Source organism: Atheta coriaria, unplaced genomic scaffold (genome assembly GCF_025399875.1).
Source record: "Atheta coriaria isolate IRGN ID8LTWV9N9 unplaced genomic scaffold, Caltech_Dcor_3.1 hic_scaffold_9_pilon, whole genome shotgun sequence".
Classification (NCBI taxonomy): Eukaryota; Metazoa; Arthropoda; class Insecta; order Coleoptera; family Staphylinidae; genus Dalotia; species Dalotia coriaria.
In genome coordinates, this window is record NW_027045451.1 from 9,353,011 (window position 1) to 9,379,488 (window position 26,478).

The 26,478-nt window shown below is 36.2% G+C and overlaps 1 protein-coding gene across 3 annotated transcripts in view; it reads right to left on the reverse strand.

Moving 5' to 3' along the window:
• Positions 1–26,478, reverse strand: part of sbb (scribbler) — a 38,424-nt gene that overhangs the window by 11,160 nt on the left and 786 nt on the right. The window contains exon 2 of one of the 3 annotated variants that reach the window (XM_065311176.1): positions 22,881–22,962. The exons of the other annotated variants lie outside the window; for them this stretch is intronic. The gene's annotated coding sequence lies outside the window, so the exon portion shown is untranslated. The remainder of the gene's footprint in view (positions 1–22,880; positions 22,963–26,478) is intronic. 3 annotated transcript variants of the gene reach the window in all.

Here is a 26,478-nt window from a genome sequence, read left to right on the forward strand (position 1 = left end):
GTAAGCAGCCGCAGCCAGCGCATAAATATCGAAAATGTCTAAACTTCTACGAAGCCATTCGGAGTGAAAGAGATTGGATGGGAACACGACAAGCCGCAATGAAATCGAAGATATATTCATAATATAAAACGTTTTGTTTCGGCTGGTGGAACAAGCTCCTACGTAATCATATTCTGTAGTTGTGGACGATGACAGACAGCGACACGAAAGCCCCGAATGTAATTTATTACCGAATATTACACGCGATTAAATATTTAATTTATAAAACCACAAACATGAATTTAATTTTTTAAATTTTTGTATAAAACGTGCGAATTTAAACGATTTTTTTTTGGTTTAAGTTCTCTGACGACAGATGTTATTCCATTTTATTAATCGCCCGAGTTGACTTGACTGCGTGCATGAAATGTTCCAACTTGCACTGCTGGCTGCAGCAAGAAGCCAGGGCATACAAAGTCGACGCTACCGAGCGATGCGATGCGCAAGGAGCGATACCGAGCAGCAAGCTATATAAGGAGGGCACGACTCACTCCATATAGCATTGAACATGAATAAGAGATGCCTACATGCACAACATAAATATCTACATTTATATATATACGGGCGGGCCGCGGCCTCCGCCTGCTCGCGCGCATAACATAATCAGATGTATTTAATTCGAGTCCATTCTTTCGCTCCTCGCCGTCGCCATTAGCTCTAGGTGCTTGCGCGCTGTGGCGCGACGCGCAATAGCCAATAAAGATAGTCTTTTATTTGTCGCGCCGGCGGGTTGTCATCGGGCAGATAAATTCCAGTTTCAGGCAAAACTCACCAGCATACCAACATGCAACGCTAAGCGGTTAAGAATGGTCAATTAATACTCTCACAGAGGAATTAAACTTGTTTTTTAACGTTTAAAACCATCCCTATTTTGTATATAACAAATTTAGAGAAAAATAATTCAAATTGGTTGAGTGGTTTTTTAGTTATTGCGTTACAAACATACAAAAATTGATTTTATGTGGTTTTTGAAGGTAGAAAAGAGGTAAGAAGTACTTAAAACGTGATTTTTACTAAATAATTTGAGTTTTTATGCAAAATATTATGAAAAAAACACGCAAAAACACCGAAAAACAGCGTTAAACAATGAAAAATGATCATTTAATGCCCGTGGAGCAGAGTTTTGTCTGCTTTTTTAACTTTTAAACCATCCCTATTTTACTAGCAACAAATTAAAACCAAAATTATTCAAATCCCATCAGCAAAACTTTAGCTATAATGTTACAAACGCAAAAAATACATTTCCACGGTTTTGAGACACGAAAAGTGATTATTTAATCACGTATGGCTAAAGTCGTGACTAAGTACTTTAGTCACGAGGCAGAACATGCGCCTGCGCATATCCCTACTATATTTATACAATTTTAAATGTATTTAAAGCAAATATTAATGTAAAAATGACTAAATACATAATTATTGAATAATAAAATTCAATTTTTAAGCAAAATATCATCGTAACAAAGCCAATAAAGCCTAAAAACCACTTAAATAACTGTTCTCCACAATTGTACACTCCCAAGAACTAATTTCATGATGTCTCTTTATGGTCGTGCAATGATGATCACCAAAAACGGCGTGCGCGCTGAAGCAGAAACGAACAAATCGCTGCAATTGCGCGAGCAAATCGAAACCGACTAAATTGTCCCAAGAGTGCACTCACATAACTCACTCACGCGACTATTATACACATTATCATAACGCCTTAAAAAATATTATACCTTAAATCTTTATAAGCGTCTTCAGAACAGGTTTTCGCTCAGACCGCATTAATTTTTTCCTCATTCAATTAATTACCAAACGTGTTATCACGTCGATTATATTCACAGCGATCGAGGAGTTTATTGGATGCAAATTAGTTAGCTTATAAGTTAATCTAGCTAATAGTAAACTACTTAATGTGGAAATGATCGAAAAAATCGAAATAAAAAGCGCCGTCTGTGCATAATTACGTTGTTTGTATAACAGCCAGCGTGGAATAAATCACATGCTAAACGGCAGCGTGTCTAATTAATACAATTTAACATTTGTTTATTAATCACCTCTATTCACATACACGTACGCGGCGTACAGAAACAGTGAAACAGCGTTCGATTGCGACATGTACGAGTGTACAGCGCACAATGACGGCTGTCGACGATGGTAAAAACTAATGACTGCATAATTAATCGCAATGAATTGAAATACATATGGTTTTCATCGCGAGCGTCGCAATAGCTAATTATCCAGCTATAAACTTAATAATTGTTTACCATTTATCATTTCGTAATTATTTAATATTATGAATTTTTTAAATAATCACCTGTACAACACGTCAGTTATTTTTGTCATGTAATATGACAAGTAGAAATAGGTGAAACTTAATTTAACGACGTAATTTGAACAATTTATTTGGTTTATATTAATTTTTTTCTGGGTAATGACAAAACATATTTTAATTTCTCGCAATTATGAGTTAGAATATTTTTTTAAAGACATGACATCGATGGTAACATTTGAAATATTGTTGGAATTATGATCCCAACATCCCGGCAAATTGCAATGCTAACTTTTATAACTTAAGCACGATTTTCAGCTAATTTGTTGAGGTGCACAAGCAGTTACAACAAAATCATTTGAACATAACTCAAGTGAATACAACAGAGCGGCGCGGAATTCATATTTAGACTTCAGGAAATATTTACCGGCATTTTTACTAAAGTAATTGAGTTTATAATCAGCTTACAAAGATTAAACAGGTGCCAATTCACGTAAAATTTTAATATTTGGTCATATTTTTATTCCTCGATGAAAAGTCACCTTTTTAAACCTCACTATAAAGAGACTACACGGTATTTTGCAATAATTTTGCTAGTAAAACTTGTTAAAAGTTCTTTTACCTACAATAAATAATGAAAAAGTCAAATTTTCATCATTTCTTCAAAAGATGCAGCAGATTTTGTACAAAAAGTGAAATTTAGAAAAGAAAACAATATTTTTCTACGTACTTTATGCATTTTCTAGTCAAAATTCATTTGAATTGTATTTATAATTTAAAAAAATAATCACCTGTCTAATAGTTATTTTTGTCATGTAATGTGACAACTAAAAAAGTGGAACACAATGCAACTCAAACATTACTGACTCGCATTGCCTGGGCTGCTCTGTTAGTACTCGAACGTGTCACGACGTTTAACGTTTTAAGTTTTCTGCTCGGACGTTTACAACTTCAAAGTTGTAATCCAATTTGCCGCACGTTTGTGTGACTTTCTAAATCATCGACTTCGTGCGGTTTCACAAACACATTCATGCACATTACACTCACTTCACACAAAACGTAGTAAAACTCAGCAAAATAAAAGTACGTCTTACTAAACTCAGCGTAATATCGGTAGCTGCTTTGGTTGTTTCAAGCAGTAAAAATAAGAAATACTCGTACATAGTTGATTAGTTGTTACGTTATTGAACAGTTTTTTTTTTGTTTTGTGTTTGTATGTGGTGTGGCGTGTTTAGTTCTCAGCGTTTATTTCTTCATCGGTATGCAGCGCGCGTTTCAATCACGCGCGAGCATAAATTCCCCGGCGATTCCTTGAACTTATTTCCAATCGACGGCGATGATAAATTCTGCCAACAGCTGTTTGCGATTCAATTAACGCGAATGGCAAAATGGCAATCGGCGCAAAAACTTGCGCATGGACGTATTTAGAATTTGTATTTCAAGAAATAATCAAGATATAAAAACGTGGAGTTTAGGAAACACATTTAAATAGATTTTTTTCAATAACTATTCAATTAAACTGTATAAAAATGGCAAAAAATTAAATTCAACTTAAAATTTACATTTTCTTAGTTTTTTTTTTCCTTGAATTTTAGCATTTTTCGTCCAAAAACGCCTAAAAAACATAAAATTCTTAAAATTCTCTTTAAAAACGATTAAAATATCAAATTCCAGCGACATTTTTCGTCTGAATTTGCGTTGTGTTACGTGAGAAGAAGAAAACAATCCTCAAAATTCTAGTTATACGCAATTTACTTAAAATTTGCAACATGTTCTTCTCGGAAAACATTTTAATTAGTCAGCTAATTTATATTCCCAGTAACACCAAAAGTGTGGTGTTGATTAACCCGCTCAATTCCCCGAAAAATGCAAAAGTGTTACCAATGCAATCCCTTCTAATATTATAAATGCGAAAGTCCTGATGTTTGTTACACTTTCACGCAAAAACTACTTAACCGATCATCATGAAAATTTGTACACATATTCTTAGTGGTCCCCGAATGGTTATAGGCTGCTTTTTATTTAATAAAAAAAATATTTTTTTAAATAAAATAAAGAAATTGTTTAGCCAATAATACCTCTGCATCTGGCTATTTGACTACTTTAACGCCATCAAGCATTCCAGCAATGAAGCTCAAACCTAAGTACTATAGTACCATCACACTGTATTATCACACTGTATTACCGACAGCTACGTCAACATCAAATCCAATTGACTACACTCTAGAGACTGTACACTATACTTCCATAGACTATACTTTCAGCCATTTTAAACTTCCCGCCATTCTACTTCATTGTTACTTCTTCTGTGACTACAGACGCGTACAGAAGCAACTTCATTATTTTAGATATTCGCGAGCGAAGCCGCGGGTTAAAGCTAGTCCAAAATAAACTTTTTTCAAGTATCTCTACTCTCTGCCCTCAACATTAACCGGAATTAATTGAAAATATTTTCACAGCGTACTATGCAAATCAAGACACGATTATTCACCATCGTCGCTCGTGTTAATTGAAATCAATTGTAAATTTGCGCGCAGCTAATTCCTCGCATCATAAATATTCGTCAAAACCGATGAATTTATGAATAATATTCCGCCGCTTTTTTTTCGTTTTGTTGTAAGTTTATTAAGTTGTTCATTGCCTCCTCACGCAACATCAACATAAAACATAAAAATAGAAATAAACGCGCATAAATTACATACACGTACATGTATAATTCAAGCATCGGTGGAAATATTTAATACGCCGATAATTACGACGACCGTACGTGGGCATTGCTCGAATGAATACGAGCGCTTATACGGCTAAATATAAAATATACATTAACGTAGATTTCAAGTGTGTAATTATACTTGCTAATGAATTTCACACACATTCATAATGCAGGCACAGCGTCGCGCTGGAAAGCGTCCGCATTGATTTATTAATTTCGCTTGTCAAGTATCTATTACGGAGCGCCGAGCGCGCGCACTCCATAATCCTCATAATTCCCATTTTTCACGTTCGCATCGTGCGCGCGCGAGTTTTACAAATGTAATTTTAACGCTATTTTTCATGCGCGATTTATTCCAATCAAAATATGAAATATGTCAAGTGAGAATTCAATCATGAAATTACACAGCCACAACAAAATATATTAAAAAATTATATATTTATTTAATACAGCAAAAGTGATAAAGCGACACAATGGGCGTTTTGTTTTTATTGTTAAGTGGGAGGACGAAGATTATTTTAATTTAAACCGAAATGTGAAAAACGAAAACATGTAAAACACTTATTAAAAAACAGAAAAATTTAATTGTAACATCAGTGTTTTCATTGAATTTTATTTTCAGAAAATCGTTTCAAAATTGAGTTATGTTTTGTTAACTCAACAATGACGCCACAATCAATACTAAAAGACCAATTTCAAAATTAAATCAACTTAAATGTCACTTTTAACCAACAAAACTAATAATTTCTGCAAAAATACCTAATTGATTGAATCTATCTATATATAAAAATGAATTGCTGTTCGTTTGTCTCGCTAAAACTCGAGAACGGCTGAACGGATTTATCTTATCTTGGTCTTGAATTATTCGTGGAGGTCTAGGGAAGGTTTAAAAGGTGAGAAAAATTCGAATAATTGCCGGGAAAATCTTCAAAACAGCTCTTTTCTATAGAATAAAATTTGACATTGAGATTCAATCATAGTTATAGTTAAATAGTTGAATTCGAGATGGCGCGCTGAAGTGCATTATTGACAAAACTTTATATAATTAGTTTCTTTAAATTAAAATTGCTAATCTTATTGATAGAATTGACTCTTACTACGAGTATGTCTAGAACAAGAGAGTAAAAACGAATTACATTTTTATTACACTGCCGGAACGAAGTCGCGGGTAACAGCTAGTATAATATATATTTCCAAGAGAAATGCGCAGGCGCAAAGTTCACCCCGTGTCTAAAGTACTTTAGTCACGGCTTTAGCCATCCGTGATTAAATTACAACTTTTCGTGTCTCAAAACCGTGAAAAAAACAAATTATTCACAAATACTGATAAATTACGAAGACATTTAATGGTTTCTCGAGAGTAATATACCATTAAATTAATAGATAATTAATTCTTATTTAGTTAATTAATCAATTAACAAAGTTAAACACATTTTAAAGACCACTACACTACAAATCTTTAACTATATCACTTAATATTATTACTAAACTTATTTTAAAGACTTTCAACATCTTAAAAATCATTACTTTTGTCATTTCACTCAAAGCTGGCAGCCATCATCCCGAGATGTAACATTTTAATGTGTGAATAATCGTTAATCGCTACTTATTATGTCGAAACGGATAAAAAACGCATGGAATAACGCGGCAGAGGCGCGCCGAGCCAGCAAAACTTAATAAAATAAACGCTTTTCGAAGCGAAGCAAAACCGACGCGCCTGGCACCTGGTTAGACGAGTTTAAACGCGATCGTTTAAATTTATGCCAACAACCAGCCAGCTCAACATGTTAACAGGTTAACATCTCGACAATCTCGCTTGGAATTCGCCAGACTCACACAAAAAGATATTAGACTAATAATATTATACACCGGGGTCATCAATTCATCTAATAAATTATTAATTAATTTACAGAAATAGACAACTGAAGCAAAATCCCCGGCGGCAGCCGACGACATAAATTTAATTTAATAAATCACGTGCTCACAAACACTCGGCGAGTGTAGGAAGGCATCCAAGTGGCGTTATTAATGTAAATGTTATGCGCGACGTGATTATACCGCTGGTAGCGCAAAGACCGGAAGCGCCGGAAGGATTAATAAATTACACTTTTTAATGCGCCACTATATCATTACACTCGGTGTTTGAATTATGTAAAAGATGATTGAAAAACGGTTAGGTAAATGTTTGCGTGTGTGAATGTGTAGTGTCATTGTTATTAGTTTACGGTAATGATTTGGCGGTGGGCCAACGGCAGGCGCGCACGATTCACTGCACAAGTATTCAATTGATTAATATGCGAACACAACGCGACTAATTTATTACAAGACTTGGCGTGGCGCAATCGGTGATTAAACCATGCGCCTAGGAAAATAGTAAAACTTATTTTTACGTTACAGCGTTATCGTTGGAATAGTTTTGTGCATGGTTTAGGTGGTAATTAACTAAGAAACAAACAAAATGTAACGAAAATATTTAAATATTGGAAATTTTAAAAGACACTCGAGTTGTTTTTTTGATTTTTTCGTTGTATTTTCAAAATATTTCAGGTTTTTTCAAAGGAAATAGTTGTGGAATTAAATTCTCTTTAATATAGAATTTTTTTCAATGTTGTAAAGTTAATATTTTCGGAGATATTTTAGTTTTTGTAAAAATATTTATGCGTTTTATAAAAATTTCTGCAAATTTTTGCAAATTATTATTTTCCACATCCTTCAATTTACTTTTTACCAACAAAAACTAGCCTATGTTATTCTCCTAGGTCCAAACCATCTCCTCACCAAAATTTATAAAAATTCATTGAGTGGTTTTTGCTCCAAAGTGTCACAAACAAACATTTTTCTAATACCAACTCAGCTATTCATACAAAACGATTTGTTTCCAATCCGAATGAATTTGAATCCATTATTGATTCGAGTCTGTATATTAAATAACCAGCGTGTTTGTGTATTAAATTTATTACTATTACAACATCGACGAATATTATCGGCGCACTTTGTCGAGCACACGATCATAAACTCCTCATACCTTTCGAGCGCACATTTAAATCGACATCGTATTAAATATTAAACGTGTGCTCATGCTAGCATGTATAATAAGTCAATTATCGAGCGTAGCAAGTGTAACGTTTGGAAATCGCGCGCTCGCGGCCATTCACAATCGTGCGTTATTATATTATCGAACAAGATCCAATATAATATAAATAACCAACTAAATAAATACAGAAATAAATTACCATGTAACAAGTTGTAACACACACCTAAGCGTTTCATTGTATTTTTTTTAATTCAAACGTAAAAGTAACAATTTAATTCCCACTTGCATTGAATTCGCTATTCGCTGGGAAAAGCCGTAAAGCGTTTTTAAGTTTTCGCAACTTCGCGAAGCAGTTGTTCGCTCGCGTTTTATAACCCAAGCACATAATGAGTGCAAACAGCAAATACAACAACTGCGCGGCGAATGCTTGTAAAACCGAGCATCGTGAGGCGCGCGTTTCATTACGTTTTCATTCCGGCTTACTTATAAATATTGCCGACGCCGCATTAAATCGCGTGTAAATTATCAAAGATGAAAGGTTTCGGAATGGAAATGTTCGTCGCGTGCGTCTACATCTGCTCGCGCCGAGATGTTTATTTTCAACACGTCGTCGGGCACCAACATCCTACAAGTCAATAATAAAAAATAAAGAAAAAAAAAACGTAAAACAGAAAAAACTAAAATTTCAACTTCCGGTTGAGTTTTTTCTTTGTTATTGTGTTGTAAAATTGGTGCTACCCTTTAAGTGCGCTTGTGACATTGCTTAATCTCTTTATAATTCGTCACATTTCCTTTCTGTATAAATAGGTGTATGGAAGAAAATAATCTCGCATGCCTTTGTTTGTTTTACGTCTCTGCGGTGTCCCTCCGACTGTAAATTCCGAGCGCGTAACATTGTCAAACAGACGCGCATCAAACAGTAGCACCAGAGTCACAATGCCTGCGACGACACGTCGTTTATCGCGACTTTTTCATCGTGTTTCCATCTTTTACTGACAAACCGTATAAAATAAACTTGACTAAAGCAGTAAATTTTAAAATCTTATTTTTTTTAGATAAAAAATTGAATTTTTTATTGTTTTGATGTTTAACTGTTTGTAAAACTTAATAAAAATCACGTTTTCGCTAAATTTCCACGTGTTCACGCGCCTGTAATTCAGTTTCTTCGCGGTGAACACGAAGAAGGTCAATGCACGAGCACGCCAGCCGGCCGGCCTAGCTTGGTGGTCATAAAGTAAAGTACGAAGTTGTGTTGTGTGTTGGTAGAGTTGGTGTGTGTGGTGTGTTAGATGTGCGGTGAATTATTTCGCCGACGTATGCTGCGCGGCGCGTCGTTAGCTTGCATTACGCGAAGTTTGCAGCGCGCTTATCCTCGTTATTCTTCGCGAAATCCGCGCGAAACGTCGGGATGTGTGCCGCGCACATATCAATAACACAAAACGTCAATGAAACAATAGATGGGGCGACAAGGCATCAATTTTGAGCAGTAAAACAAAAATTGATTTTTAACTAAAAAATTGAAGAAATTGCTTGATTTTGATGAGAAAATTGAGATTTTCGGTAAAAAAATATGAATATCTCATTGAAAAACGACTTTAAAATATTTTTAACAATATTTTCTTAAAATATCTGTAAACATGAAAATATTCAAGAAAAAAAAAATTGAAATCGGCTCATTTTTGGCAAAGTTATCGACATTTGAAAAATAAAAACTAAGAAAAAATATGAAAAAACGTTTGCAAAAACTAATTTCGATACAAAATAAGTTAAATAAATCCCAAAATTGTTTTATACAAGTTATAAAACAATTGCAATTGAAATATTAAGACATCCCAACGTTTAATACCGTAATAACAATTTAAGATACTGCAACTATCCACCTACACCAATATTCACTTAAATTTACGACAAAATTTAAATTTATTAATCGTACTTTATTACAAGCGCTCAATACCAGCAATAAAAATAGCTAAAACTTCATCGCACGCATAAATTATTTAATCACTTATCGCACACGCGCATAACAAATTCAAACAGCGCAATAATTAATCGCTAACAAGATAGCATCTAACCGTTCGGAATGCAGAAATTATTAATGTATTATCCTCTCGCGCGCGAGCATCGCGCAAAAGTTCAACAAAGTGCATATTAATTATAAACATAAACACGAGCGCGGATTGCATTGCATAAACATCTGAAACTCTTTGCATGGACAATATGATAATTTGTTATTAATTATGTAGCTAACTGCCGGAGTGCAGCATTGTTTCTCGCCTCGCGCTGGCCTAAATTACTTTCAATGCATAATGAAACTAAGTTAATTAACTTGTGCCGTCGTAATTAATATTAATGCGGAGTTGATTGACACCAGCAGCCAGCTGTGTGGTGTCTGCATGCAATAATATTGTATTAAATATAAACGCGTTGTGCAAACATTCCACAATCACAATCTCAACTAAATTAATATTTAAAATGAAATGAGACAGATATGATGGATAAATATTGTACGTAGTAAAATTCGGTTTTGATTTACGTTTACAGATTTACACGCGAGTAATATTTATGTAAATATAAACACACATACATGATGTATACATGTGGATGTGAACAGCGTATTATTTCCGAGCGATAAGCATCGCGATATGAATAGAAATAAATGTGTATTACCTCAGAGGTAAAGTTTTAATGATATAGCGATTGCGGACGAGTTCAGTAACGTCACTCCAACGATTCGTGCAAGAAAGCCGTGTGGAACGACGAAAAATTGCTTTTACCAGTGACGGATATCACGAAACGCAGCTGCACACGCGTCATGACAAGCATCGTTGATCACTAATGGGTTAATTTCAATTTTGACCAACTGACGCATGGTGTATTATTACCGACATTAGACGCAATCATTCACATCATACATATCACGAGAATTATCCCTATAAATATTATAAATGCAAAAGTCCTGATGTTTGTTACACTTTCACGCAAAAACTACTTAACCGATCATCATGAAAATTTGTACACATATTCTTAGTGGTCCCCGAATGGTTATAGGCTACTTTTTATTTAATAAAAAAAATTATTTTTGAAATAAAATAAAGAAATAGTTTAGCCAATAATACCTCTGCATCTGGCTATTTGACTACTTTAACGCCATCTAGCATTCCAGCAATGAAGCACAAACCTAAGTACTATAGTACCATCACACTGTATTATCACACTGTATTACCGACAGCTACGTCAACATCAAATCCAATTGACTACACTATGGAGACTGTACACTGTACTTCCATAGACTATACTTTCAGCCATTTTAAACTTCCCGCCATTCTACTTCACTGTTACTTCTTCTGTGACTACAGACGCGTACGGAAGCAACTTCATTATTTTAGATATTCGCGAGTGAAGCCAAGGGTTAAAGCTAGTATTAAAATAAAAAGCAGAAAATCGATTAGTAAAATTTAAATTTTTGTGTTAGTAAAATTTATCGAGTGCTTGGAATTTCCAGCCTAAAATTCAATTTGAGTTTAAATTTGCATTTTTCTTTCACCCTCGCCCTTTTCTTCAACAAAGCACATTTTCAACCAGGGGTGAAAGACAAGTCTTTTCTTGTGCTCTTTAAAAATCGCATTTTATTCACGTCAAAGCAACACAAACCCCTCCATCTTACTTCCGGCTCGCGTTCTGCTCTCGCCTCCTCCATCAATCGTGCTAAACGTTAAAGAGGGGAATTACCAGGGTGCTAGCGCTGGTATGCAATCATAAAGACAATTCCATACGCGTAGCTAGGTGAACCGGCGAATTACAACAGTACATAAGGCGCACACGCTAATACAATAGCATCTATAATCGTTATCATCAACGTTTATGACGCTCATCAATTCGTAAGCACTTAATACGGTCGAGTATCGGCTTGAAATGAGCTTTGCTTTTTTTCTCTGACACGCAGGAAAATAAATCGAGACGAAATAGAAAACGAAACACAATCGGAATGGTTCATTATCATTAATTCTCTTCATCGTGAGATGCGTATTAAAAGAAGATAAAATTTATATAGGAAGTACTTTAGTCACGCCTTTAGCCATTCGTGACTAAAGTGTCTCAATCAGTAGAAAAGTAAAAAAATTATAAACGAATATTTTTCGAATATAAATTGTAGACAAATGCGCAGACACAAACTCCATCCCGTGACTAAAAAATTTTAATCACTCCTTTAGCCATCCATGACTAAAGTGTCACTTTTCGTGTCTCAATCAATGGAAAAGTAAAAAAAAATGATAAGAAATTATAAACGAATATTTTTTCGAATCCCGTGACTAAAATACTTTAATCACTCCTTTGACCATCTATGATTAAATTACCACTTTTCATGTCTCAAAACCGTATAAAATATAATGCTATTCACTTAACTGTAACTCAAGATATTAACTTGTCATCCAATAAACGAAATAGAGTCATTTTAATCCGGCTTATGATGATGACGATCATCATAGAATAGAATTAGGACTTAAGTTCGACCGCCGAAACGATAGCGATTTTAATTAGCATCGTAATGTGTACACCTTTGCCGCACCCGAGACTGAAATCTATTTAACATTTAACATGATTTCTTTTAACGCTTGATTATAATTTACTTGTTCGCTAATAAATCTTTGCCGAGTAGTGGAGTGGAGTGCAGCCAAAGCTGGAGGATTCCGGCGAGCATAATCTCGGCGCAGCGCCGAGGCCTGCCGCGCGCACGCTTAATTAAGGCCATAAATCTTTCGGGCAATGTAATTTCTCAATCGAATTGTGCACGGCTGTTCTCTTTTCTTCGGCGTCGTGGAAATCTTCGGAGAGAGTGTGCGCGCGCGGCGTTTACGACTTGTCGGCGAATGGAAATGAAGATGCCATCATCATATATAATCATCATAATGCGAATATGGTCAGCGCATATTAAAACGTTTAATTTGTGAAATTAAGAGACATTTTGATATATCTTCAAGAGAAAGAAGCGGTAGCAGGAAATTCGTAAAGAAAAAAAAATCATTTTGGTTTGTGATTTAAAAATTCGCGCGTTTTTCGACATCAGATTGAGTTCTGGTGGGGGAAGTGACGTCATTGTTGAGTAGTTTACTCTAATTTTGCTTTTTATGCACCAAAACTCAATTTTTTTGGTGATTTTCAGTTAAAATCATTTAGAAAATCTCTTAAATCAACAAATTATGTTGTAAAACATAGATTTTCATCAATTTTTCAGTCAAAATTAATGAAAAACCGTAAATTTGTCTTTAAAACTAAACATTTTCGAAAATAAACTAAAATATTTACCGGATACAAACAGCAATGACCTCTGGTGGAGGATGTGACGTCATTGTTGAGTAGTTTACTCTAATTTTACTTTTTGAAACCTCAAAACTTAATTTTTGGGTGATTTTTAGTTAAAATAATTTAGAAAACCTCTTAAATCAACAAAATAGGCTTTAAAAAAGTGATTTTTCGGTCAAAATGAATGAAAAAACAGCAAATTTGTCTTTAAAACTTAAAATTTTTGAAAACAAAATCAAATATTCACTAGATACAAACAGCAATGACCTCTGATAGAGGATATGACGTCATTGTTAAGTATATTTCATGATTTTCAATTAAAATAAAGCAAAAAAACCAACAAAATGTTTAAAAAAACACATTTTATCAGTTTTTCCGTCAAAATAAACGAAAAACCCATGAAAATTCAACTCTACCACTTTACATTTTCGAACATGAAAGAAAATATTCACGTAGGATGTAGATGTAGCCAAGTAATATACATTATTATGTAATTGCGAGTGGCTCGCCGATGACTTGCGTTCCTGTGTGCGCGCGCGCAAAGATCTCTCTCATCGCGGCGGGCATCCATCTATTGCCCGCCGGCGCTCACGGGCTATTAACGCCGCAACACAGGCGCCCATTCACGCACACAAATATCCTCTTCACATCCACATCATCAACATACACGATGTCTGTCTGTTGCCGGCCGCTCAGTTGCTCTGTTTGCGCGCCTCACATCCCGCATTCAATTTAATTGACTCATCACGCTCAATAACAAATTTCTTGTCGTGTTTATTTTAATACGCGCCCGGACACTGATATTAACGTGCATCAAAATCTACCAAGGCTTGGGCGCAATTAATTTAATTACATTGTCGGCTGCTCGGTTGACGAAAATCGTTATAATTAGCAACACAGTGAATTAAAAAACGCGCGCGCCGAATAAATACTACATCATTAGGAAGGCGTGCGCGATCTTTTCGTGTGTTCCACCTCTCATCTCCCACCTTGGAATCATAAAAAAATGAAGGACCCGCCGAGACAAATTAATTAATTTAATTACGGTCATTATCATCGGTTGCGGATTACACAAGCGGTGAAAACTATTGTGTTTCATTAAAAATCACACCACACACACGCACACGTTTTAAGTCACGATGCGTCGTCGATGACTTACTCGAGATATTTATCAAATATTAATTCAGCGTTATCGCGCACTTATTTATTAAGTGCCGTGTCGCTCGATTGTGATTACATACGTTCGCCGGCTCATGCTCCAACGACGCTTCATAAATCATGATTCATGACCCATACACACACACACGGGTGAATATTCTCTACTCGTTTACATCGATTACGGGCGCACGGCTTTCAATAAAATTATTTACAAATAAATATTGCGTTTGCACACATTAACAATGCGTCATAAAGCTATCAGGAGTCAAACCAAGCATTTAGTTTACTACTACTAGACAAGCTTGTCAATATTACAGCATAAACATGTAATATATATTTAACAATGCAATTGCTACAGATGTGATAAGGTTACGCGGTGGAAAAGTTATGTTGCATCGATAATAGAGTATTTCCAGCATAAGCATGGATTTTAAAATGAAATTTTGGTCACGGAGTAAATTTTATTGATTTTTTAAATTTGAAAAACATTTTTTGCTTGTAATTCCAAAACTATTATAGGTTTTTTGAAATTTCAAAGATTATTAGTTGGAGAATTAAATTCTCTTAAATATAGAGTTTTTACCAGTGTTGTAACTTTAATATTTTCGAAGATATTTTAATTTTTGTAAAATTAAAATTTTTAAATTTGAAAAATGTTTTTTGCTTGTAACTCCAAAACTATTACAGGTTTTTTGAAATATCAAAGATTATTAGTTGGAGAATTAAATTCTCTTTATTATAGAGTTTTTGCCAATGCTGTAATTTTAATATTTTCGAAGATATTTTAATTTTTGTAAAATTAAAATTTTTAAACTTGAAAAATGTTTTTTGCTTGTAATTCCAAAACTATTGCAGGTTTTTTGAAATTTCAAAGATTATTAGTTGGAGAATTAAATTCTCTTTAATATAGACGTTTTACCAGTAGTATAACTTTCATATTTTTTGAGATATTTTAGTTTTTGTAAAAAAAAAAACAGTTTTATAAAAATTTCTAGTTTAAAGTTTTATTTTAGCGATAAAAAGTAGCCTATGTTATTCTCCTAGGTCTAAACTATCTCCAAACCAAAAATTCATTGAGTGGTTTTTGCGTAGCAGCATCACAAACATACAAAACTCGAGATTGAAGTGATTATTGCATTATTCTATCACGTAAAGTATGATATTGATCACAAAAATGCGAATTACGGAATGTAATCATCCAAAATAACCACTTATCCCGCCTAATTCCAAAATTCCCAAACACAAGATAAGATTCCCCGATAATAAAAGTAATCACTCATCGTTAATTCAAATTATTTTACTCCAAAACATAAATCAACAAATAAACTCCCCAACCCGCGTCTAATACCATCAATAAATAATGAAAATACGCGTTCGTTGAAGCCTGCGCAGGATTGAATAGAAATTTAATGTCGTTATTAAAGTGCACGAACGCTCCGCTATTACCTCTCGCCGGCAAGCGGAAATATTCCTCGTCGCGCGCGCAAGTGGAAGATGATAGTTATAAAGATAATGGTTATTTTATTGGAAACGAAAAGAGCGAACGTGCAATAAAAGAGTTGATTTCGTTTATCGCGTGTATCGCGCACCGGTGTGCGTCCTGCTCGCATCACGCACACATTAGGCAGTAAACAATAAGTATAAGAATATAAGAAGGCCACGGTTTTAATGGTCATGCGACGTAGAAGCCGTGAGGGTTCGATATTGTGCCGCGACCGGTTACAATCGTGTTTTCCATTCCGTTCGCTTTATGCCTGCGATAAAAACTTAAACTCAAACACATCATCTACGTGTGTGTGTAGGCAACGCTCGAGATAGAGGATCCGCTTCTTCGGCGTAATAATAATAAAAGGGTTTCGGATCGGATTTGTTAGCTGATGACGACAAGGCGGGGGCGGCAAAGCGTAATAGCAGACAGAGAGAGGTCGAAAACAGGCAGCGACTTTGTTCCGCTCGATCAGCGCGCAAACCGAGTGGATAAGCGAGCGCGCGGGTCCTCTCCTCTCGCTGAAAACACGATAATAACTTTAGGATGCCATCAAAAAGTTTCGCGACGCGCCGACACTCCTGATTCGACTTAATGCTGAATTATATAAAGAAACTGACTGCCTGTGTGTGTGTGTGTGTATGTGAGAGACAAAGAACTAAGTAGCAAAGTAGAGGCAAGTGAGGCTCGAGAATCAAGAGAACACGCCGACGAGGTGGGAGCCGAGGGCAAGTCTATTCTATATAAAGAGGTATCGATCCGGGCGGGTGGCGCTTGAACGCCAACAGATGTGCTTCGTGCTTCGTTGCGCGCCCTGCCACCGGAGAGAGAGCCACTAAAGAGCCGCCAACCGGCAGCGCGAGTGCTGCCAACGCGCAATATGTAACTGCAGTGCAAAAGCAAAAGCAAAAAAAAAATACAAAAACGCGGCGTTTCATAGAAAAATATCCGAGACGAAGTTTCCGCCTCGCCTCGTGTTCTCTTCGGTATTCGGCTTATTCCTACAGCAAGCGCAGAATGGAAAAAGAAGATCGGCCATTAAAAATTTCATTAAAGTGCTCGGGCGCTCCGCTTCTAACTTCTTATGTTATTAGCGTTGCTGACGCGCGCATCGGAGACTTTCCAAAGAAGCATCTTCAGCCACGCCAAACTACTTAGAATACTTACGTATTCGCCTTGCTCTTGCGTGGTGTAATTACCGAAAAACGTATTGTTAACGAAGTGCCGGCCGCGTAACAAAGCCACTCCACTCCAGCAGGCATATACCTATAGTTTTAATTAATAATAAAGATACGAACGCGCCATTAAAATATTGTGTAGTATCGCATCCTGTAGGCGTGCGTATAACGTAAACAATGCCGAAGACCCAAACCCAACGACTCTTTTGTGTTTGTGTTTGTATGTTGTGTGTTTATATCGTTAACGCAAACGCGCGTGTGCGCACTATACCAGAGCCGGCAACGTTACGGCTAATTAAATCTTTTAATTGCTTTTATCCCCATGCTTACGACGCACGGGCGAATCAAAGCGCGCGCGCGTTACATAGTATTACGAAAAAAGCAACGCGAGATTAATTAAAAAACGATCGCGATTACAATTTACACAATTCTACATTTTTTTTATAGCAAATTGAAATAAAAAATATCAAAAATTGAAATTTCACGTGAATTGACTTTATATTTTTTTAATATTGAGATTGGGCACTTGTCTAATATGTTTATAACTAAAAATTCACGGTTATTTCTTGTAATTTTAACAATTATCTATGAAATTACGCATTTCTTGAAGATTTTAAATGAATTTTGACTAGAAAATTCATAAAATACGTAGAAAAACATTGTTTTCTTTTGTTAATTTCATTTTTTTTTCAAAATCTGCTGCAATTTTTGAAAAAATGAAGCAAATTTGACTTTTTCATTGATTTCTTGAAGGTAAAAAAACTTTTAACAAGTTTTACTACCAGAATTACAGCAACTACAGTGTCTAATGTGTTTATAACTAAATATTCACGGTTATTTCTTGTAATTTCACCAATTTTCTATGAAATTACTCATTTCTTGAAGATTTTAAATGAATTTTGACTAGAAAATGCATAAAATACGCAGGAAAACATTGTTTTCTTTTGTAAATTTCACTTTTTATACAAAATCTGCGGCATTTTTTGAAAAAATGAAGCAAATTTGTCTTTTTCATTGATTTCTTGAAGGTAAAAAAACTTTTAACAAGTTTTACTGCCAGAATTACTGCAAATGCAGGGTAGCTTCTTTATAATGAGGTTTAAAAAGGTGATGTTTCATCGAGGAACAAAAATATAACCAAATAATAAGATTTTACCTGAATTGGCATCTGATTAATCTTTGTACGCTGGTTATAAACTCAATTACTCTTGTAAAAACGCCAGAAAATATTTCCTGAAGTCTAAATATGAATTCCACGTCGCTCAGTTGTATTCACTTGTGTTATGTTTAAATGATTTTGTAGTAACTACTTGTGCACCCCAACAAATTAGCTGAAAATCGTGCTTAAGTTATAAAAGTTTGCATTGCAATTTGTAGGGATGTTGGGATCATAATTCCAACAATATTTCAAATGTATCCATCGATGTCATGTCTTGGAAAAAATATTCTAGCTCATAATGGCTGGAAATGAAAATATTTTTCGTTGTTACACCAAGGAAATTAATACAAACCAACAAAGTTGTACAAATTTCGCCGTTATACGAAGCTAGACTGTGTTTTGTGTTCGTGATCGCGTTGTCGTTGTCGTTAGCGACATTAAATAGACTCCGCCGGTTTTCGTCCGTTGCTAGAGTATAATCCTCCCTTAATGCGAGTTCCGGGTCTTCCGGTGTGACCTCGAGCGAGGTAGGTACTTCCAATTGGCTGCGCTTCCGATATCTTTCTCTATATGTTTTCAATGATGACATAAACCTCCATTTCAAACTGAAAACTCGTAAAATTCCACACAAAACAAAATTTTTAAACTAAAATCCAACATTTTTTCAACTTCTATGCCTGATTATTATCAAAAAAAGCAAAAAACTAAAAGAAAATATTCACCCCAAAGTCGCCAGTCAACGAATTGACTCCAAAAGTAGTTTATGTGCGTTTGCCCTCGACCGGACACAAATGTAAATGCACACGAAAGTCTCACCAAGAGAAAGGATGAAAGATCGGCTTAACGCGCGTCTAAACGCGCATCACAAGAGCGCCGAGAGGACATCGCTCGCGGAAACTCCGGCGGGAAACCTCCTCGCGCGCCGACATAAAGAAATAAAAATAAAGTGCTCTCGGCGGGTGCCGTGTAATATTCCACGACTCGCTGCGGCCGCAGGCCGTATGATTTATTAATGTAAATACGCGCAACAAAACCACACGACCGACGACCGCGACGCGACCGTCTTGCTATGCCTCGCTGATCGCAAAAAGCCAAACCATTATAAACCTACCTCTACTCCACCTAATGCTGTTTAAAATTTCAAAAACCTAAAATAATTAATTACGCTGTAATTATAAATCGCAAATCCACAGCGCATTGTGCGCTAATTCCTTTTGACGCTGCGCTCGCATAAACCCATTAAGAACAGCGGCCAGCGGCGCACACACAATGAATAATTGTGCGATATTGGTGCTAATGCAATATCGATCTGTCGATTGGCTCGTTTGTCCCCGGTCGTTCAATTTACTCTGCGACACGGAACGAGCGCCGCCCGACGTAATTTAATTTAATTTGCGCGCGCCCACCGCGCCCCCGAAGATAAAATCGATGGCTTCATTTCGCATTCCGTTTGTGGTTATTACCCTACTTATCCCTGGAAAATTAATATCCTAATAGTTTTACATTACACACCACAAAACAAAACAAAAAAATCCCGATGTGAAAATTGCGCTTGTCGTGCGGTATGTGAGCACGAATGAAGGAATTAACGCTTTATACAAACGCCCACGCCTGGCAAGTCTCAATTGCCAGCCGTAGCCGTCTCAACGTGTTAAATCGGCGGAGAATAACACAGCGCGCCGCATTGTGCAAATAATAGATCAACAATGCGCGTACAGGAAAGCAAAAAATTAACACCTCCAGTGCTCTATCCCTACTAATATTATAAATGCGAAAGTCCTGATGTTTGTTACACTTTCACGCAAAAACTACTTAACCGATCATCATGAAAATTTGTACACATATTCTTAGTGGTCCCTGAATGGTAATAGGCTACTTTTTATTTAATAAAAAAAATTATTTTTGAAATAAAATAAAGAAATAGTTTAGCCAATAATACCTCTGCATCTGGCTATTTGACTACTTTAACGCCATCTAGCATTCCAGCAATGAAGCTCAAACCTAAGTACTATAGTACCATCACACTGTATTATCACACTGTATTACCGACAGCTACGTCAACATCAAATCCAATTGACTACACTATGGAGACTGTACACTATACTTCCATAGACTATACTTTCAGCCATTTTAAACTTCCCGCCATTCTACTTCATTGTTACTTCTTCTGTGACTACAGACGCGTACAGAAGCAACTTCATTATTTTAGATATTCGCGAGCGAAGCCAAGGGTTAAAGCTAGTAGTCTATACAAACATGAACGCATGTTTTTTTTATTTACAAAACGCAACGTATTTGATTCCCTATGAAAAAAAAAATTGTGGCAAAAGTTCAAAACACTCATTCATTCCGCTTACGAAACACTCCTCGACTGGTTGGTTGGTTGGTGCTTTCCGGCGGTTTCCTCCGCGCGTGATTTTATTGATGGCGTGTCGTCGAGTGTGGCGTTTGTTAGCACAGCTGTTTAAATGCGTCGGAAAATAGCGGTGTTCGCAACCACTAGAGATACAGCGGCCGAGATTATTTGTTATTTATATACAGGGGTGCCGTACGATTCTCTTACCACCGCTACCGTTTTATATTGCGTGCCCTAGTTTTATTATACAACCCTCTTCTATTTTATTTTATTCCACCCTATTTTTGAATAGGAATATTTCTCTTTTCCTTGTTCAGCTTGTTGATGGTTGAAAGTTTACTTTTCGGGCCTTGGACAAATCCTGTCGATGTGTTTCCATTTCGATTTACTCAACTTACCTCGTCTGCCATAGAGTGGAATAGAAGCAAACAGTGAATGTTGAAATTGTTGGGTTTCTCTCCCAGCTTGGTGAGGAAAGTGGCGAAGAGAAGAGAAGAGGGGAAAGTCATAAGATGCGCGTTATGTGCGGCGTCCGGAGCCAATTTGTAAGTTATTTAATGACCCTTCGCCACATCTCTCGCATGGATATTTTCATTTCAATGGGCACCCGGCCAGCCACCGGCTTGTTTCAGTTAAGAGGGTTTTAGGGGAGTGACACAAAGAAAAAGGGGTGATAATCATAATAGTAGCTTATACCCAGGGAATAATAAATCTGTAATTTCGTCGTGGCATCATATGCATACGAAATTTATAAACCAAAAAATAATTTCTAAAACTTTCAAGAAAAAAAAGTAAAATTCACTTTTTTTTTACTTTTTCGCCTGTGCACAAATATTCACGGTTATTTCTTGTAATTCATTAATTTTCTATGAAATTACGCATTTCTAGAAGATTTTAAGTGAATTTTGACTAGAAAATTCATAAAATACAAAGAAAAATATTGTTTTCTTTACAAAATTCACTTTTTTGTACAAAATTTATTGCATCTTTTGAGGAAATGATACAAATTTTACTTTTTCGTTGATTTCTCATAGGTAAAAACACTTTTAACAAGTTTTACTACCAGAATTACACCAAATGCGGTGTAGCTTCTTTATAACAAGGTTTATAAAGGTGATGTTTCATCGAGGAACAAAAATATAACCAAATATTAAGATTTTACCTGAATTGGCATCTGCTTAATTTTTGTAAGCTGGTTATAAACTCAATTACTCTTGTAAAAATGCCGGTAAATATTTCCTGTGGTCTAAATATGAATTCCACGTTTAAATGATTTTGTTGTAACTTCTTGTGAAATTTATAAACAAAAATAATAAATTTTAAAACTTTCAAGAAAAAAAGTAAAATTCACTTATTTTTCTTACTTTTTTCGCCTGTGCACAAAGTGCATGCCAACTACAAACATTAACTAGAAACGGTTCAATTAATTCGCGCGTTGCTTCTCCCAAAGACGCTCACCTTTCCGCTCGTTTATTCCAGTTACACATGTATCCAGCAAGCAAGCGCGCAAGCGACGGCGTATCAATTTCCTCCGAGTTTTCCCCTCGCCTCTTGCAAGATTTTCCAACGCCGAGGCGCGATCGATATGAACTGCCAACATTGTGCCAACACAAACGAAAAGGACGGAGAGTGCCGGCGCGAAAAAGAAACAGACACGAAGCAAACGCAAAAGCAGCTTGGGATCCGAATACGTCTCGTTTCCAAGCAAACGCAGCTACAACTTGTGCTGTATTTCCTTCTCTTCTACACAACAGCACTGAAAGCAGCGAGAGCGATGGATGTATCGTGTTCAACACGAAAGCGACTTTGTTGGCTTGCCCCGACATATTCAACATGTTCAGCGTGTGCGTGAGGCGCAAACCCGACCGACCAAGGACTCTCCTCGCCGGAGACCCGTAATCGTTCTTGTCATCAAACTAATTGGCCTCCGCGCACACCAACTTTACAACCACTTTCGGAATTGCCGTTGTTGCCCGAGCATGAAACCGCGCGCGGACATTTCGACTACTTATTCCGATGCCATCGAAAATATTCCACCAGAGAAGATGATATATAAAAATAAAAGTCAACCCGTCATTTGTGATGTTAATGTATATAAAACCCGCCCGGAGTCCTTTTATGATACTTTACGATGCGAGGCGTCGCATTTTAATAGATTTATTAAGCGGCGCAATTAAACTGGAATCAATTACGAGTACATACCACCGGACGGTCAATATGCGACTCGAGTCCACGATTAGCCGCCTGGTTTGGTGGAGACGACGGGAAATTACTACACACTCACCTAGAACAAACAAAAAGAGCACATTATAGACCACGCGCTATTAAAATCGGCGTAATGTGAAATTACGCGATCGTTGCGCGCTGCTAATGGAATAAATCAAAGCGTTAATTACGATTTAACACGGGAGCAGAGCAACACTAGAAACAGCAGCGCCAGTACAAGCAGCGCTGGTTCTAATCCTCGGCGTACAAGCAGCGCACCAACGAATCGAATTACATTCGTGTTAAACGAGGCGTAAATAAATGTTCAGATGGAATTTTATGTGTGTACCTACGCAGTAGTCACATTATATATTTAAGTTTATTAATCTTCGAGACTCTTTAAAACGATATACTACATGAAAATAACTAGAAAAATAGCAAATATTATTATTTTACGTAAATTTGCATTTGTTCAATCATTGGAAGGTGGTTATTTGTTGCCTAATATGTTTATAAATAAATATTCACGGTTATTTCTTGGAATTTCATTAATTTTCTATAAAATTTCGCGTTTCTGGAAAGATTTAAATAAATTTTGATGAGAAATTGCAAAAAATACGAAGAAAAACATGGTTTTCTCTTCTAAATTTCACTTTTTGTAGAAAATCTACTGAATCTTTTGAAGAAATGATGCAAATTTTACTTTTTCATTGATTTCTGGTAGGTAAAACCACATTCAACAAGTTTTACTACCAAAATTACTGCAAAATACAGTGTAGTCTCATTATAGCGAGGTGAGGTGTATTTAAATAGGTGAGTTTTCATCAAGGAAAAAAATATAACCAAATATTAAGATTTTACGCAGATTGGCATCTGTTTAATCTTTGTAAGCTGGTTATAAACTCAATTACTCTTGTAAAAATGCCGGAAAATATTTCCTGAAGTCTAAATATGAATTCCGCGTCGCTCAGTTGTATTCACTTGTGTTATGTTTAAATAATTTTGTAGTAACTGCTTGTGCACCCCAACAAATTAGCTGAAAAATCGTGCTTAAGTTATAAAAGTTTGCATTGCAATTTGTAGGGATGTTGGGATCATAATTACAATAATATTTCAAATGTTATCATCGATGTCATGTCTTTAAAAAAATATTCTAGCTCATAATTGCTTGAAATAAAATTATTTTTGGTCGTTACCCAGAAAAAATTAATATAAATCAACTTAATTTTACAAATTTCGACTGTTATATCGAGTTTTAAAATATTGCTATAATAAAATCCCTACAAGACTAATTCCTGATTTTTTGCATTGAAAAAGTATCAAAAATGCTATTAATTGATTGCCGCGCTTTTGTTTAGGAATTTATGTGAAATTTTGTATGTTTTTTTTTTTGGGGAAAATTTCAACTTCAACCCCGTTTGCACTTTGCCTTCTCTCATCGATGGCGGTGGCGCGCCAATGCGCACACGCATCCCGCCTCCATCCCACTCCCAGAGCGGCGGCGGCGGCGGCGGCCTTTTCCGCCAGCACTGCGGAAGCTGTTCGTCTCGCACTCTATCTCTCGCACGCGATACGCCCCGCTAGTAATCGATTATGTTCTCACTGTCATTCGAATGCACAATATCATTTCGCATTATGTGCTCTTGTATATTGCCTGCCTGCCAGCTGAATACAACGTGAATGCGAGAATGTGAATATTCGCCAGCCGGCAATACCGCGCTATATCTATCTGTTTGTTGGTACGTGCCCGCTCTATCAATATCAAACGGAGATAAACACGCCGGCACGCAATGTCATCGCACACACACACCACACATAAACAAAATCACTTTTGATCTCGACGTGTGTTTAGTTTTTATATTGCTGCGAAATTATCGGAAATTTTTGGAATGCGAATAATGCGAGATGAGAGTACACAGGCAATTTGCGACGCTCGAGAAAAAATTATTTTTACAGCTTCACGGCTCACAATAAAATTATCCATTCAGCTCGCACGGCGTTCGAGCAGCGAGCCATGAATATAATAAATTTGTTTTTATACGCTTGTAAATCTGATTAGTGTCAGTTTATGGCGGAATACGAGAATAAAAACCTAGAGCTTCATTTTTTAAAAATCGCTCTGCACAGCGCATCATCTTTTATTTATTTAAATTCAAAATTTAAAAAAAAAATAACAAGTATTGTTATTTTTATCCTGGACTAGCTGTTGCCCGCGACTTCGTTCCGGCAGTGTTTAATAAAAATGTAATTCGTTTTTACTCTCTTGTTCTAGACATACTCGTAGTAAGAATCGATTCTATCAATAAGATTTGCAATTTTAATTTAAAGAAATTATGCATATAAAGTTTTGTCAATAATGCACTTCAGCGCGCCTCTCGAATTCAACTATTTAACTATAACTATGATTGAATCTCAATGTCAAATTTTATTCTATAGAAAAGAGCTGTTTTGAGGATTTTCCCGGCAATTATTCGAATTTTTCTCACCTTTTAAACCTTCCCTAGACCTCCACGAATAATTCAAGACCAAGATAAGATAAATCCATTCAGCCGTTCTCGAGTTTTAGCGAGACTAACGAACAGCAATTCATTTTTATATATATATATAATATAATTATTTCGCAGACAACATTTCGACGCGCGCATTTGTCACATACATTTCAACCATGATCGTTGAGTTTAAAAATGCATCGGTCGACGTTCGCGTAAGTATAATTCAGGCAGCTGTTTACCGAAAAACCAGACGGGTGCACACGCGTCATACAAATGCGTTTTTGCATTGCTAAAAACCAAAAACACACGAGATTCTAGATTTATCTCCACTCCACCCAAACATACTGTATACAAATGCATGTGTAAAAGTAAAAAATGAAAAGCTAAGCAAACGCAGCACAAGCATAAACATCGCGCAGCGCGTAATGGGTCGAAATGGTCGGCACGAAATGAGCTAAGTTTATTTGCGGCGCGCTCGTGTGCGCATTGTACCCACACCATGCCTGTCGGCGGGCGTCGTTCGTCGTCGCGTTACGTTTTCTCAACGGGCACCGCGCGGCCGCGCCGAATCCGTTTATCTTTTTACGACGGTAATGAAAATAAATTATTAGCGGACGTAATCGCAGCCAATAAATATTAATGAGGAAACAATTTCAAAATTTCTGCACAGAGAGCTTCTGAGATGTGTAGGTATGGAAAATAAATTGATTTTCCAATGTCCAGCAAGGCGTTAAACAATACTTCGCGTGCGCCGCATGTGACACGTTAATTAATAACGTTCGTTGGCTTTGTTCTATTTTCTATCAAAAAATCACTAAATTTCTGTGTAAAAATTTATTTTTTCTGGCTTGAGTTGAATGCTGGTAACCCAAGACGCCAACGTCAGCATTAGACAGCCGAGAAGAACTTGGGATCGCTCGTTTCGGCGAACCAACGCAACCCAAACACATTCCCTCTGCGCGACCACAAAACGACTAGAAAATGCTAGGTATATGAGTGCGACAAAGATGAAATATACAGCATATAAATGTATAAGACAAGGATACACTCTTCGATACCTGCAGTTGAAGCAAAATTTAAACAATCTGCGCACATTGACACAT